General features: G+C 39.5%; 1 protein-coding gene across 1 annotated transcript in view; it reads right to left on the bottom strand.

Annotated features, from left to right (window-relative positions):
- HCN1 (hyperpolarization activated cyclic nucleotide gated potassium channel 1) overlaps nucleotides 1-17,381 on the bottom strand; it is a 221,135-nt gene that overhangs the window by 160,645 nt on the left and 43,109 nt on the right. The window lies entirely within an intron of this gene.

Genomic DNA, 17,381 nt, shown 5'->3' on the forward strand with positions numbered 1-17,381 from the left:
ATGATGCTTATCTTACATAAAAAGATGCAAGAAAAGGAACAAATAATATTGCTTTGTGAATTAGCAAGCAGGGACAAGAAGTCCAAATTACATCATCTGCCATAATGTCATCTGTTGCATTAGTGAAGATAAATTGCTATCAGTCTGACAGCACAAAACATTTTTTAAAATTAAATTGGACAAAGATGTATAAGCAAGTATTTTACCAGGACAAATTTAAGTGGATATTAAGACAGTAAGGAGGTTAAACTGTGGGAATGTAACAATGGCATATAAATGAAAAACAAACTAGAAAAATAGAGTTCATAAAATCACATCAGTTGGAAGGTACCTCTGGAGGCCAGCTGGTCCAACTCCTTGCCAAAAGAAAGGTCCCGTTCTATCAGGTTGCTCAGGTCCACATCCAGTGAAGTTCTGAATACCTCCAGGGATGGAGATGCCATAAGTTTTCCTGTATTTCACCAGTTTCATGGTAAAAAACCCAGATATATCTTAATATTTAATCCAAGTTTGTTACTGCAATTTGTGTCCACTAAACCTTCTCTTATTTGGTACCTCTGAGAAAGGTCTAGCTCCATCTTCCCAAAGACAACCTAAATCTAGGCAGTTGTAGACAGTAATAAGTTCTCCCAAAGCCTTTAAATAAACCCTGGTCTCTTAGCTGGTTCTTGTACATCTTGGGCCCCTCAAGCATCTTGATGGCCACTCTCTGCTCTTGCTCCTGGTATGTCAATGTCTGTCTGGTATTGGGGAGCCTAAAATTGGACCCAGCACCCCAGATTCACTCTCACAAGTGTCAAATAGAGGAGAAGGATTACTTGCCTCTGTCTCCTAGTTGTGTCCCTTGTGTCCCTGCACCTACAGCGCCAGAGGCTGGTGCCTTTCACTGCTACCAGCCCCAGGGTGGCTCCCGTGCAGCTCACTGTCTCTCAGGGCCATTTCTGCAGACCTACTGACCAGGCAGGCAATGCCCAGAGTGGACTTTTCCTAGTAATACCAGGGAAAAATTAGATATCTTTGCACTAACGTGTGTCTTCTAAATGGCACGATTAAACAGCTGAGGGAGAAGTTTAAGTACCTCTTGCAACTCATAAAGACCCTGTCAACAGAGAAGCACCACATTTCAAAATTAACAGATTCAGCAGTTGAAAGATCAGAACTGTATCAACTTTGGCAACTAAAAATATTAGAGGTGAAAGCGGAGCTTATGAACAGACCTAACTGAAAGGAAGACATTTTTGGAGGGAAGTGAAGGAAAGATCAGTAAATAGGGAAAGCAAATATTTACTCCTATGAGCTGACGAAGTGCCAAGATTAAAACAGAGCAAACATCTGAGCTCAATTAACCCCTTTTACAGAGAACACTCTTCTTGAAGCTATGACTGCTCTTGGTTGGGAGAAGAACCTGACAGCAAGAGACTCTGAGGGTTTATTGTTTTCAGGTTTGTTTACTGCAATGAACACATCGAGGGAGTACATCCTTTATTCCTGGCATCCTTTACTCTTACATTTGTAACACACTTGCATGCTAACTATTTCCGAATGTACCAGCTGTTATGAGACCCAGCAAGCAAATGACCCTCTGGAGCTTCCAAGATCATGTTCAGAGGCAAAGTGCCAGACAGCCAGAGAGGAATGGTTTGCCATACATTCACAGTGACACCTTGAATTGGACTGGGTACAAAACTTGTCTTAATTCTAAGTTTTAACTGGAAGTAGGAAAGCATTGCTCTTGCCCACATTCAAGAAAAGCTCCAGCCGCATCCTCACTTTACTCAGATAAAAAGTTCTGTAAATATTTTTTGAGCAAAGGATGGCAAAATTACTTCCAAATATGCCTGAAGTGATGTTTACTTTTTGCATTTATTTTCTCCATGGTAACAGAGACAGAACAGTGTGTACTACATGTTAGGTCAAAAGCCTTAAATATTTTCCTATCAAGCCTGAATAAATTCATTGCCAGAAAGAATAAGCTGTAACCACCATCTGGAATGTGCTTTTTAGTCTAACTGTGACATCCTTAACACATTGCAGAGAAATGTATGAGCTCATACTTAGGATCTTCCTTGTGCTTATTACTACTCTATTTGTAAGTCTTGTAGCCAAAACTGAAATAATTTCAATTAAATTCTTGAATTCATTTTGCATTTGAAGGTGTCAATTCATTTGACAGATTCAGAGGGAGGATGATTAAAATGTTCATTCATCTATTTGAATATATTTACACATGCAAAATAAAATATGAACAAAGTCTCTAGCCCTATGAGTTGGGAAGGAAGATTTACCATTTTTTATTTATCAACTCCTTCTGAGTCTTTATTTTCCACTTAAATCTGGGGTAAGGAAAGACTACGTATACTCTGGGTAACATTCAGAACAATATTCTTTCGATTGACATCAAAAACAATATTGCTTCAAACCAATTGGCTGGGGGAAAGGTGACACTGGAACAATTATAAAAGCAGCAAGAGAGTTTTAATTCATTTTAGTCTTACATAAAGGGGAAATGCATGAAGGGATAGAGTTAAAGGGTAGAGAAAAGCAAGCAATTTTAAATACTTTGCAATCATGTGTCAAAATACTACAACAAGACCTCAGCTAGTTCATCAATATGATGATGTCAAAAAAAATTTTGAATTCAGTCCTGGTGTAAAAAGAGTGACTCAGCTCCCTTGATTTCATTTGAGTTCAATTTGCTTGCCTCCAAATGAAATCAGTCCAATATTCTTAAAAGAAATGATAATGAGATCATTAGTCTTTATCCAGCTGATGTTGATAATTCAACAGTGACTATTTTTTAGAACAGTATGTTTAAGTTTCAGAAGCTCTCTCTTTCCAGGAAGGTTAATTACTCTAATGTGTTTATCTAGTTCTCTAACAGTAATACGCCATGTCACATGGCAATATCACTTTAAAAATAGGGCAGATTAAACAAATCTCTTTACTTGTCCTGTAAATATATTGGTTGTGGTTTAAAATCACTTTCATAAGTATGCCATTAATGGCTTGTCTTCTAAAACATTAAGGCATATGTAACTACAGTATTATATTCTTCATAAACCCTGAGGCAATGTTGAAAGAAGCTAAACGACGACTTAATTCTAGCTGCTATTGGCAAAATCCAAATGTGCACTGAACAGATAAGATCAAAACTAAGCAACACTGAAGATCTGCTTATACAAAGGAATATGTACTTGCTAAATTCTACTGCAGATTATTTCTGCAGTTTTCATATTTAACATATTTAATCAGGAAAAAAAGCATACCAGTACGAAAACCAAAACAATTTACACCATGCTTTTAACATTTAGCTCTGTTCTGGAAAGTGCTATATGCTTTTATCTTAACAAATCACAACTCTTCACAGGATCAAGCCCAAACTTGATATCTAAGTAGCCGAATGCTTAACATGCGTGCCCAGCTTTTGCTTCAGTACCTTGAAGCCGGATGGAACCAATTCATGTTCTTAATTTTAAGCACAGTCTGTGGGTCGGGAGGGGGCTGTCCACCATACCAGCCCCTGCTTGTGAGAAATGCTCAGTTCTCTCAGTGCAGAGGGACCACCACCTCTGCTGGGACTGTGCTGATCTCCATACTCATGAACCACCTGCAAAGGGGGTAAGAACGCTTGCTGATAAAAATTAGTTAGGGTAATAAGGGCAGAGACTGGTTGAGAAAAACTGCAGAAAGGCATTGCAATGATGAGCAATAAAAGGATGAAAGAGTTTCTATTTAACACACAACGTTAAAAAAAAAACCTTAACTTCATATCCAAGACGATGAGCACTGAGCTTACTATTACATCAGGAGCAAGATCTTGGGTGATGATAGTCCTATGAAAAGAATAGCTTAATGGACAGCTCTGGTCTAAAAAGTAAATCATATGTTGGAAGTATTGAGAAATAAAGAGAGACCAAAATAAAGACCACTTCTGTGTGATATAACCTGTGGCCTTCTTGCATCTTAAATAGATATTTTTGCCTAATTTGGAGACAGAGTTTTCAGCACTTCCTAAGAGTTCCTTTCTAACATCTGTTGTCCAGCTATTATTCATAATCAGAAGAGTCAGACTCTTCAAGTTGATGTCAGCATCTTTATGTTAAAAACTCAGTGATTATGCTTCTCACATTTTTCATTTCAAATAGCAACTTCATTAGTTTTCTTTCACAATGAACTCAATTAAAGTGAATGTCCTTATGAAAAACAGACACAAGTTACGCTTAAAAAAAAAAACCACACAAAAACAAGCAATAGCTGAACAGTACTGACTTGGACAAGGGACAAACAGCAAAATTTCAACTATTTTGCTATTTTGCTATCATAATTTTAGTTACATAGAAAACTTAAGGTTTCCCAGAAGCAGATATCTACATGTAATCAGATGAATTTTATCCCATGTGTCCATGCATCTTTGATGTAGATGTAAGTCTCTAGGCACTAACAGGAATAGAAAATAAATAGTAATAACTATTAATCTTGGAGGTTAAAGTGATATCTCAGTAAGCGAGCTATCAAAATGCAGATCAAGTTTTTAACAGTAGTTATTAATTAGATTATGGTAGCCCCTGCAAACCCCAGTTGAACAACAGCACACAACTGTGCTGGTATTTTACAGACAGTCAAAGAAAACAGTCCCTGCTCCAAAGAATTCAAGATCCAAAATATAGGTAATGCAGAATAAATGGCCAAAATAGACTTGGTGGATCAAAGGTGAGTCGGAATAGTAAGTCAGCAATAAAACATGAAGTTCAGCACAGTGAGTGGAGACTTCGGTTTCTACTCTCCTAAACAAATCAGAAAGAGAAGAAAAACTGTCAAGGAAATGGAGTCAAAACAGAATAAAAGATGGGAATTATCCTGTTCCTGAAAACCTGGGTGAGGTGGTGCCAGTACTCTTCGATACCTTTTGATTGCCTTTGCTTTCCCCCAACTGCCTCATGACATCCTTGCAATGACCACCTTGGTGCCACAGCTTCTGTGCTTTCAGGGTATGATGCTGCAGCAAGAGAAGTTCAGATTATGATAGCATCCCTCTAAGTACTCTCCACAAAGAGCACCTTGGGAAGGAAGCATCAGTAGCGATACTGGAAGCAGTTTTTATTTTTTTACTCACAATTTGAAAAACTGAAGTGTTTCTGAAAAAGTAAGTGAAGTGACTACATGAATGTGGTGTCCCAGGGATTAAAAAGACAAGTACAAATGAATGGCTAAAGGAAGAACATTATGTCTATAAGCAGGTAAATACTGACAAATAATTTCAGGGAATATTAATGTTGCTTTTCCATCAAATCCAGTTCACTTCTTTTCCCCGCCATCTCTTTGCATTGCAGGAATAATTTGCCAAAGCAGGGCATTTTAAATTCGTACTAGAGAACACTAGAAAACAGAATCGTTATTTATAGCTGGGAATACTTGTACCATAAATATGACTGATTTTTTTCTGGCCAGGGAAGGGAACACAAAAGCACGTGACCTGTTTGTTCAGTCAAAATCAGCTGAAATTTGAAGACCAGCTTCACTTTCCGTTCCAGAAGATGAATAATTGCTTTCAGAAATAATGCAGCAAACAGTTTCTACTCAATAAATTTGGAAAAATGCCATGTAAATAGCGAACACAGAAAATTAGTTTTGACTGTGTAATATCAATCTAGAGGAAAAAACAACTGATCTGTGTAAGAATTGTTAAGCAAGCAGACATGCTTACACTGTAATGCGACTGTTCTTCAAACAGCAGCAGGTTCCACCTTGTCTAGTAGTTGTGTATCTCAGTAACTCCAAATTTGCACTGTAGTGTAACCAAACACAGTCAGGCATTAAATAAGGAAACCAGCATTTCTAGATCATTTATAAATGAGGAAATTAGCATTTCCAGAATCAGCTACATTTACTCGAGGAAGCAATAAAGAACCCATGAATTATTCCATGTGAAAAGAGAGTTCCTAATAAAATGTATCCGAGGTAATAACAGATTACGACACAAAAACACAACAGTAGGGATGAAAAGTAATTTATAGCCCTGTAACTTGGAAATATACACCGCTGCTACTAAGGCTCTGTGAATGCCATAAGTATGGCTGGAAGAGGAGTTTGAGCTTGTCTCAGGCAAGGGAAAGCAGATGGACACCCCATGAGGCACTCTCTACATCTTGCACAGCTTCTCCCCATGATACAAGCATATTCCTCGTCTTTTTTAATGACAAGCTCAGCATTGTTTAGAAAATTACCTATGGCCACTTTCAAAATCATAAAAACATGTTTTCTTTCACAGAACAGAATATTGTGCATTTTAGAGTCACGTATTTGTTGTTCAAAAACTTTGCAAGTAGTAAGCATAAAATAAACACCAATAGTATAAGTTAACATGTGATTTGAAATAATAATTAATAATAGCAGACTCAGCGCATACACTACACAAAGTGACAGTGTTCAGCAAAATTCCGAGATAAAATGTATGCGTTTATGCATTCTAAGTGGAGCCTTATTATTTGAACAGTTACAAAAAATAGCAGCAGCTTAATTTTGTAAATTCTAATGTGCCACAGTTTAGATATGTGCTAGATTGACTAATTTAACAAAACTCTTTGGCATACAGAATGATACCTACTTTTCTCTTTTCCTCTCTCTTCTAAGAAAACCACAGTAGTTCCTGACTTGAAAATAAGTGAACAGTCACAGTCATATTCCTTATGGGTTTTTTTTTGTTGTTGATAGTCTAGAAAAACAGAAGTCTACATTTTTCTGACACACTACAGGAGCAGAATATTGGTGGAAAAAAATAACTGACACAGAGTAAATTACTAGCGCTGCTCCTTCAAAGTTGTTGCTGGAACCTGACCTTGTGTTTCTTATTCCGTACTAAAAATGTGCATACAATTAGTACACAATTTCTCTATTTCCTCTGAGAGGCAGTAAGCCTTATCTGTGCCATTCCATTGACTCTACAAGAAAAATTATCAGGAAGCATGTATTTCAGCTGCTGGTACACTAGGATAAGTTTTCTGTTAATTGTTCTGTACTGCTTTATAATTATGCTTGGTGTATTTAGTTTTGCCTGTAATTAGTAATTTTTAATAGGCCAGATACATTCAGTCTAGCTTGTAATATTGTATATAAATAGAAATGTCGTAAGCACGACATATATAAATAACAGAATGGCATAAAAACATTAAAATTCTTATTCCTGCTATAATAACGACGGCCACGAAGATGATAAGAGGGCTGGAGCACCTTTCCTATGAGGACAGGCTGAAAGAGTTGGGGCTCTTCAGCCTGGAGAAGAGGAGGCTCCGGGGTGACCTTATAGCGGTCTTCCAGTAGCTCAAGGGGGCCTACAGGAAAGATGGGGAGAGGCTGTTCAGGAGGGCCTGTTGTGATAGGACAAGGGGTAATGGTTTTAAAATAGAGGGAGGTAGATTCAGATTGGATATTAGGAAAAAATTTTTTACCATGAGAGTTGTAGAACACTGGAACAGGTTGCCCAGAGAGGTGGTGGATGCTCCATCCCTGGAGACGTTCAAGGCCAGGTTGGACAAGGCCCTGAGCAACCTGATCTAGTTGGAGATATCCCTGTTCCTTGCAGGGGGGTTGGACTAGATGACCTTTGAAGGTCCCTTCCAGCCCTAACCATTCTATGATTCTATGATTCTAAGCATACTAGGGTGAGAGTTTGGATGTATTGAAAAGCTCCTTTATTATGAACTAAAAAAGCCAACAGGATACCTTCCATTTGCCTCTCTAGCAGGTAACAACCTTGGGCAGACTCCTGCTGCATCTGAAACAATGTGACTTCCAACATCAAATAAAGTATATAAGGTAGCTCTATAGTGCAATTAATGAAAAAATATAGAGTGCCATTTGATGCAACATTTCTTAAGAATTTGTCAATGGATTGTGTAAGATGTGAATGTCTTTGTCCTACTTAGCCGAGACAAGGACATAGATTGCATTATTCATTAAAATACAAAAAAAAGGAAGCAAGTCTTTGTTGCCTGCTCTTGCAATTTAACTGCACTGCTTGTGATATTAGCTTTTTTTCATCTTGCAGTCTTGTGATACTGTATTTAAATCCATTATTAAACTAGAATATCATCATTTGGGGGCTTAGATTTTGTTTAACCATTTGAATCAGGCAATACTCAAACTAGATAATAAGATTCTCTCCAATGTCTTTTAATGAGCTAATGGAAATTTTTTAGCTACTTCTATGAAAATACTGATGAGTATGTTCAGTTTATTCATATCCATTTCATTTGCTCCTCCACAAGATCAAAACCATAGATTTTATTCCACTTATTGGAAAACTGATGAATGATGAAGTTCATGACTCAAGTAATGGATGTGACAAAATTTAGCCTTATATATTAAATGTCTAACAATACCATATTGCTTACTGTGGAGAAATCAGGGTAACATATTTCCCCCAAAGCTTTCATGTTGCTATCTTCATTAACAGCTTCCATTTTATTAATTAGAAAATATCAATCTTTAGTTACTGTGTTTCAGGATTAGTTTAGCAGCTTAACAGAAAAGTGAATGGAACTCAATGTTAAACGAATAACGAACTACTAAAAAAAAGATCTTACAACCAGTACCCGGTCCATTTTAAAAAAAAAAACTCTTTACAGGCACAGTCAAACAGGCTTACCCTCTCTCACTGACTCTTATCAGTTGTAAGCCAAAGATCATATGCTTCCACCCCGGCCCACAGCCCACAGCCTGCTGACAAAGACAGATGTCACATCAGTGGAGCTGGTGCAAACTGTAGCCAAAAGAAGAGCCAACAGTAGCTCCTACCTTTCAATGCAATGGCCATCCCAGTGAAAATGAACGAGAGAGTAGAGAGAGCAAAGGAAAATGGGAGGAAAAAATAACAGAATGGCATAAAAACATTAAAATTCTTATTCCTGCTATAATAACGAAACAAGGAAATCTCAAACAGTAAAAGCATGAAGATCCAAAACCAACCTCAGATTAACTTCAAAGAGAGCTAAAGAGATAAAACAAAGGCTCAGGCTGAGGAAACAATTCTCATTATGCCCCAGAGGCACGGGCTGGAAGCACTCCAACAGATCAGACTGTCTGAAGGTAAGATTAGTTACACCTACAGCATTTACCTGACCTGGACAGGTCCAGGACAGGATTCCATTGAATACTAATGGTTATGTATGCACATCTTTGAAGCACTATTTATTTCCTAAGGCATTCTTTTCCAGCCAGTTTAGTTTCCATACAATCACACTTTGCTAACCCAATAGTGTGACCTCCTGTTCCACGCAGAAAAAGTGTACTCAAATGCAATTTAAAGGACAATTTAAAATAATACCTAGATGATGGGATATCTAGGGTCAAGCAAAATACGGAAAAGTAGAAATTGACTGAATTTAAAGCCAAGTGGTTAATAGATACATTATTCAACCTTCATTAAAACATATCTGAATTTTCCAGCTTTACGCCATTTTCATTGTTATTTACCATCAAGTCAAAATTAACAACAGAGCAGAGAACTCCAGCATGTTCCAGAAATGCCATACACTCATGAGTTCACAGGGGGTTGTTGTCACTTTAAATGAAATAAAATACAGTGTGGTTATGGACATAATATAAAACCTAAACTGCCATGTAAATTTATGATGGATAAAGTCTCACTAAAGCTGCTGCCTATTTCCTTAGGTTCTTTGAAGGTAATAATAAAATGTCAAGATATGTAAGGTTTTGCGACAGCCCTTACAGCTTAATGCTGACTTTCAACTTCAAAAGGTTTGAGTATTTTAAATAAATGCTATCTATTTCTTTTCCTAATTCTCTAAAGGCCACTTTGGTAGGTCTTCTCAAAGCAGCCTAATACAAACCATCAGGAGTTGGCACCTCAGAGAATTAAGAAGGGACTATCAGTGGCACTAGTTTTAATAACACTATAACTAGCTTTTACGTAATAGTTTAGTAAATTGACTGTTTCATGATGATGGAGGTGGGCCCTTGTGTCAGGCTGAAAGCCTCCAGATCACAGGACATATGCCTGAACCACCACAGTACAGACTGTATTGAATGGCAGAATCCCATACTGTGGCCTCTGCATTTTATATTATTTACCCAGTCCCATCTGGGTCAAGATGTAAGCATTTGGGGGCACAGCTTGTAGGATGTTTTTGAATCCTGTTCTGAAGCAAATTCCTTGGCACAATTAATGACATAAATATTAGGTATCACAAGTTCCCCCTAAACATCATTGTCATGGTAATTTTCGTGCTTTCCATATTATTAGCTTTTTACTGTTGCAAAGAGTACAGAAGATATGTAGACCTTAAGATGACAAAAGTATTAAATAATGTATGCTGTAATTGAAAAGTAAAAGCCAGACAGCATAAAAAGTGTTCCAGGCAGTATAATGGTTTTATCTGTTCCTGAAAACGAGACATATTTCAGAAAATGCATGGTCACCAATCTTAGTCTGCATAAAAATCTGCTATGGTTTTATGTGAGTCAGTAGTAGATCTGATAAAAAAAAATTAAAAATGTTTCATATTGGGAGATAGATTTCTTAGAAAGAACCACCACTTCTTTCAACACTTTCTGGAGGAGGAGTGAGGAGAAAGTTAGGGAGTTGACAATGCTGAAATATCCTGTCTCTCAGTTAAAATTAAAATTGTAACAACTGTATATATAATAATGCAAATAAAAAAAATAAAGTTGAAATCAAATGTTTTGATTCTGTCAAGCTAAAATATTCTAGCTTAATTGAAGAATGTTCTTCTTGATTCTTCCTGTTGGTAAACTTGACATTACCGTATTTTGTTCTTTACTGAAGCAAAGAAAGATGTTAAAATAATAAAATCCTTCACAAAACAGAATTGCTGTCCTGCAACTCTAGCTGCTGTCTCTTAAAGTCACATCCTGAACATATAAAACTGTGGTCCTACATTAATTGAGGTTTCTTTGTCATCCTCCTCTAACTAAAAAAAGCCAAAGGCTTTGAGGAGTGAAAGTGAATAACTTAATTCAGAGTGTACTGAACTAATACATAATCACAGATCTGCATTGGGAAATCAATCAATATTAAAGAGTCATAAATAAATTGTTCCTATATTGTCTTTCCTCATGGTTAGATTGCACTCTATATCTACATGAACATATGCACACAATATCTCCTACTTGTAGATAAATAATTATAAATAAATTCCACTGATTTATTTTTCCAAGCTAACAAAATGACCTTTGAGTTCAAAACTGAAAAAATGAGCTTTGAGCTAACAAAATAACGTTGCCTCCTGTCGGGGGAGGCAGGGCAGGGGAGAAAAGAGAGAAGGCAGCAATAACTGAAATGTGGGAGGTGAGGGGGGGAGAAAAAGGAAAACAGAACAATCAAAGCTTCTGTAAGGATGGTGGTTCTGTGTCCTGTTATTTTTACAACAAAAGACATATTTCCCAATAACAGCAGTTGAAGCAAGTCTCTTGATTCTTTTTTCTAGCTGCAGGCTGAAGAAAGCAGATGGACTCTTTTCTGATTTTTCAACGTTACAATTCTATATCTGTTTTGTACAAGCAATCAAATACTATCAAACTCAATAGAACTGAGAACACTTCTGAGAATATGATGATTAAATTTATCTGGACATCAATTTGCTTAGATATGAAGGGCTATTAGTAAGCAAACATTCCATTACAACATATATCATAGAATCATAGAATCATAGAATCATAGAATGGTTAGGGTTGGAAGGGACCTCAAAGATCATCTAGTTCCAACACCCCTGCCATGGCCAGGGAAATCCTCCACTACACCAGGTTGCCCAACGCCTCATCCAACCTGGCCTTGAACACTGCCAGGGATATCAAAAACCTTGGTCACTTCAGGGAGTTCACTAATAACAGAGAGAAACATAATTATTACAGTGCATTGGCATCAACCTTCTTCTCAGCAATGAGAGTTTTGTAGCACTGTTAACATTATCTTTTCATGAGCTGCCAGCACTGACACTTTAAAAGTAACTGCTTCCACCTCTTCTGTCACTGGTGGTTATAAACACCTTAAAGTAACGTGACAACTGGCAAGGCTCAAGAAGGCAAATAGAGAAAAGTTAATTTTCAATGGAAATAAGATGGAAACACCAGTGCCAAAAAATTATTAAACATACTAGTTTCAATTTGATACTGAAATTATGGAATAAGATGCAGACACAACATCTGTGTCTCTTTAGGAATGAGCAGGAAATGTTCTCCTCATCCCAAAAGCCTCTACAACTTCAGACAAAACACAGACATTTCTATGTGAACCGTAACAGGTCCAAGACATTTTTGCAATATAACAAAAAAACAAATAGGGAGGCATTTCTCAATGTCAACGAACAGCTAGAATGCATGGAGCTCCACCTGGCAAGTGATGACGAAAGAACCGAGTGCCTGTGGGCCAGGGTGAAAGGAAGGGTAGGAGACTTTACAGTGGGAGTGTGCTATAGACCACCCAATCAGGAGGACCAAGTGGATGAGGTCCTACATAGACAGATAGGAGTTGCTGCTCGTTCACAAGCCCTGGTCCTCATGGGGGATTTTAATGACCCTGATATCAGTTGGAAAAACAACATGGCAGGAAACAAGCAATCCAGGGGATTCCTGGAATGCATTAACGATAACCTCCTTATCCAAGTGATAGAGGAAGCAACGAGGAGAGGTGCCATGTTAGACCTCGTTCTCATCAATAGGGAAGGGCTGGTAGGTAATGTTGAACTCGTGAGTAGACTTGGCTGCAGTGACCAGGAGATGGTGGAGTTTGAGATCCTAAGGGCAGCTAAGAGGGGGAAACTCAGCAAGCCTGAAACCCTCGATTTCAGAAGAGCTGACTTTCGCTGCTTCAGGAACCTCCTTGGTAGTGTGCCATGGGATAAAGCCCTGGAAGGACCGGGAGCCCAAGATTGCTGGTTGACTTTCAAGGATCATCTCCTCCAAGTTCAAAGGCACTGCATCCCTAAAAGGAAGAAGTCAGGCAAAAACACCAGGAGACCTATATGGATAAACAAAGAACTCCTGGCTAAAATCAAATACAAAAGGGGAATACACAAAGCATGTAACTGGTAACCTGGGATAAGTATAAGGAAGTTGTTCGTGTACTCAGAGACCAGGTTAGAAAAGCTAAGGCCCTGACAGAGTTAAATCTGGCCAGCGATATTAGAAATAACAGAAAAGGATTTTATAGGTATGTGAGAGAAAAAAGGAAAATGAGAGAGAATGTGGGGCCTCTCCGGAAGGATACGGGTGACCTGGTTGCTGAGGACATGGAGAAGGCTGAAATATTCAACAACTTTTTTGCCTCAGTCTTCACCGGCAACCACTTGAACCACACCACCCAAATCACAGAGGATGCTGGCTGGGTCTGGGAGAGTGAAGAACTGCCCAGGGTAGGAGTAGATCAGGTCAGGGAACACCTAGAGAACCTGAAGGTGCACAAGTCCATGGGACCTGATGAGATACATCCACGGGTCCTGAAGGAACTGGCGGCTGAAGTTCCTAGGCCACTAGCCATCATGTTTGAGAGGTCCTGGCAGTCTTGTGAGGTTCCTACAGATTGGAAAAGGGCAAACATAACCCGTTGTTGCTCACCAGCCTGGGCTGCGGCACCAAGGACACTGTTGCATCTTCCGCAGCCAGGAGGAAATGGCCTGCCTCTTGTAGGCAGGGTCGGTACATTGAGTTAGTTAATTAGTTTCATTATCTTTAACTCAGTCCAGCTGGCTAATAATGATTGGTTGCCATAATTCCCCCTTTTTGTTTTACCATTTTTGTTTTCACGAAGGCTTTAAGGTGAGTAGAGACCTGGTCCATTCATTCAACTCCAGCACGCTTCCCTCCCGCGAATACCACGTCGGGGCCTGCGGCTTTATCTTCTTCTCTGAAGGACTCTCACTCGGGCTCCCGGCTCCGGCTCTGGCTCCAGCTCTTTTGGCTCGGGCTCTCGGCTCCGGTGCGGGAGTCGGAGCTTCCCAGGGTCTCGGATGCATCACTTCGGGGTCACCAGTTGTTGCTCACCAGCCTGGGCTGCGGCACCAAGGACACTGTTGCATCTATCGCAGCCAGGAGGAAATGGCCTGTCTCTTGTAGGCAGGGTCTGTACCTTGAGTTAGTTAATTAGTTTCATTATCTTTAACGCAGTCCAGCTGGCTAATAATGATTGGTTGCCATAACCCCCATCTTTAAAAAAGGTACCAAGGACAACCCGGGAAACTACAGACCAGTCAGCCTTAACTCTGTGACAGGTAAAATCATGGAACAGATTCTCCTGGTAGCTGTACTAAGGCACATAAAAAATAACCAAGTGGTTCGTGACAGCCAATATGGCCTCACTAGGGGCAAGTCGTGCCTGACTAATTTAGTGGCCTTCTACGACAAAGCTACAGCACTGGTTGACGTGGGTAAAGCAACGGATGTTGTTTTCTTAGACTTGTACAAGGCCTTTGACACTGTCCCACATGACATCCTTGTCTCTAAAATGGAGAGACATGGATTTGACCGATGGACCTCTCGGTGGATAAAGAACTGGCTGGATGGTTGCACTCAAAGAGTTGTGGTCAATGCTGCGATGTCTACATGGAGACCGGTGTCAAGCAGTGTCCCTCAGGGGTCTGTTCTGGGTCCAGTGCTGTTCAACATCGTTGTCAGGGACAAGGATGACGGCATTGAGTATATCCTCAGTAGTCTGCTGATGACACCAAGTTGTGTGGTGCCGTGGACTCACTTGAGGGAAGAGATGCCATCCAGAAGGACCTTGATAGGCTTGAGAAATGGGCCAGTGCTAACTGCATGAGCTTCAACAAGTCAAAATGCAAGGTCCTTCACCTGGGTCAGGCCAATCCTAGGCACAAATACAAACTGGGCACAGAGTGGGTTGAGAGTAGCCCTGAAGAGAACGATCTGGGGATATTTATAGATGAGAAGCTCAACATGAGCCGGCAGTGCGCTCATGCGGCCCACAAGGCCAACCGCATCCTGGGATGTATCAAGAGAAGCGTGGTCAGCAGGTCAAGAGAGGTGATTCTCCCCCTTTACTCTGCTCTTGTGAGACCCCACCTCTAATACTGCGTCCAGTTCTGGTGTCCCCACCATAAGAGAGACATAGGAGTGTGTTCAGAGGAGGGCCAAAAAGATGATCCAGGGGCTGGAGCACCTCTGCTACGAGGACAGGTTGCGGGAGCTGGGATCGCTCAGCCTTGAAAAGAGAAGACTTCGAGGGGACCTAATAGCTGCCTTCCAATACCTGAAGGGAACCTACAGGAAGGCTGGGGAGGGACTTTTTGCAAGAGCGTCCACTGATAGGACAAGGGGAAATGGGTTTAAGTTGAAGGAGAACAGATTTAGATTAGATCTTAGGAAGAAATTCTTCAGTATGAGGGTGGTAAGATTTTGGAATAAATTGCCCAGAGAAGTTGTGGATGCCCGCTCCCTGGAGGTGTTCAAGGTCAGGTTGGACGGTGCCTTTAGTAGCCTGGTCTAGTTGAGAGGCGTCCCTGCCCATGACAGAGAGCTTGGATTAGATGATCTCTGAGGTCCCTTCCAGCCTATGCCATTCTATGATTCTATGATTCTCAACGTGCAGCCTGGAGGCCAGACCACTTATCCGAGATAAGGAATAGATGAATTATTTCCTAAGTAGTTGCCTAATTAACAAAATCGAACTGCTTCAACAGATCAAAAAGGGAGTAGATAGTCATCTGATAATTTGGACCACTCCCTAGGACTATAGCTAGACAGGGGCTTTATCTCATTCTCCTGCACTCCAGATGACTTATCTCATTTACTGAACATTATTGTTTTTGACATCTCTCTCTCTTTCTCCCCTCCACCCTCTGCTTTGATGAAAAATATTCAGATCTGAGGTTTTTCCTCACTAAAGAGCTGTCATTGGGAGCATCAAATTTTCTTTTTCAAAAATTATTATTATTATTTTTGGCAACCATAAATTGGCATCCTCTGTTGAAAGCTCATGTTTGCAGAAAATGCCAGCTCTAATTATCCTAGAGCATTAACTTATCACTGCCAAAATGAAGCCAAGATTGGCATGCCATTTGGGTGTGTTACAACGCAAAGTCAGACATTGCCACTGCTGTTACTGGAATCGTCTGTGGTACATAAAAATCACAGATCAAGAAAAGAAAATCCCTAATAATGGGCAAAGAGTATTTAGTAGTTTAACAGTGAAGTTTTCCTTTCGTTCATTACAGTAACCTCCCTACTGCCTTCTTCCAAAGAAAATAAAAAGGTGGACAAAACAACATCCAGGCCTAAACAAGTTATATACATGGAATATGCCATTCATAATGGATTGAAAATATTATTAATTTTAAATATGTTTTTCCAAGAAACTGAAACTTGCTGGTCTTATAGCTGCCCAGTGCGGTTGCATTTTTCGTTATTTTTATATCACTTATGGAGTTGAAAAGTAAAATCTGTGTTGTGAAGCATCTTCAAGGAAATCCTTGAGTTCCCCCATTTTGTTGGTAAGTGTTACAGCACACAGACCCCTGGGAGCTTGCCAGTGTCCTCTCCCTCCCTACCCAGTTATTCATGGAATTCTCTCATAATTGAATCTTGAATATAGTGAATCACTGAATTGGAGACATTATGAAGAAAAAAAGAACTCAGTCTGAACACAACTTTTCATGTGTTGGAAAACTCTGAAAAAGCTCTTTTTGAAATAGTACAAGGCAGGTGATATGTCTCCTCAGAAATACAGGTTATTAAAAGCCTATTTTCTCTCCAGAATTTTCTATATTCAAATTTAAGCCTTCAAAACTGTCTTCAAAGTATTCCATGTTTTAGCCCCAAAACCTAAAAGTCTATCAAATGCTCCAAAATGAAGACTATAGGAAACAACGGCACTCCCTAGCAGAGCTGAACGCTTCACAACGCCAGCAAAATCTGCACTTCTTTAAAAGGTCTTTAACAAATGATAAGAAACCATACCAAAATAAGACAATTCATGTTACATACTACTTGTGGCAGGAAAAAAACAAAGATACCAAAAAAAATAAAGATACCAAAGTAGCCTGAGAAATAAGAATTCAGAAACAACATTTAATTGTCTAGCATTAAAAAGTGCTCACGGAAACATTAGTAGAAAGGAATAGGTGATCTGCGAGGCATACAGCAGTTCCCTACCAGCTGCACTCATACGCAACAGGTGTATAAACCGACTTGCCTGAGAACTGCAGCAATCTCAAATCTATAGTAGATGTGGGGTACACTTAACACCAGGCTTGGCATGGGCACAAGCAGAGCATTGAAAAGGGCTCATCTCTAACAGCCTATTCAAGTTCTTAAAGAAATGCTCCCTGTTAGGTATAGAGATTGCTGTAACCTCATTGATCTTACAGGAATAAACAGGATAAAAGGATATA

The sequence above is a fragment of the Tauraco erythrolophus genome, chromosome Z (assembly GCF_009769465.1).
Source record: "Tauraco erythrolophus isolate bTauEry1 chromosome Z, bTauEry1.pri, whole genome shotgun sequence".
Classification (NCBI taxonomy): Eukaryota; Metazoa; Chordata; class Aves; order Musophagiformes; family Musophagidae; genus Tauraco; species Tauraco erythrolophus.